We start from the raw sequence: 200 nt of genomic DNA, 5'->3' as shown, positions 1-200 counted from the left end.
TAGTTTTACAAAGCTTTATATATATTGCATGTGTCTCATTGCTTTATATTAAGTTCAGTTATTCTTGAGTTGTACAAAGCCAAGGTAAGTTCTCTTTTGTATCCCTTTCCAAGTTAGTAAGTTGTTGTTTAGCGGTCCAGCTCGCATACTCGTACATTCCATGTACTGATGCCAGTTGGCCTGCATCGTTTTATGATGCA

This window comes from Solanum tuberosum, unplaced genomic scaffold (genome assembly GCF_000226075.1).
Source record: "Solanum tuberosum cultivar DM 1-3 516 R44 unplaced genomic scaffold, SolTub_3.0 scf00021, whole genome shotgun sequence".
Lineage (NCBI taxonomy): Eukaryota > Viridiplantae > Streptophyta > Magnoliopsida > Solanales > Solanaceae > Solanum > Solanum tuberosum.
This window is presented reverse-complemented; position numbering follows the sequence as displayed.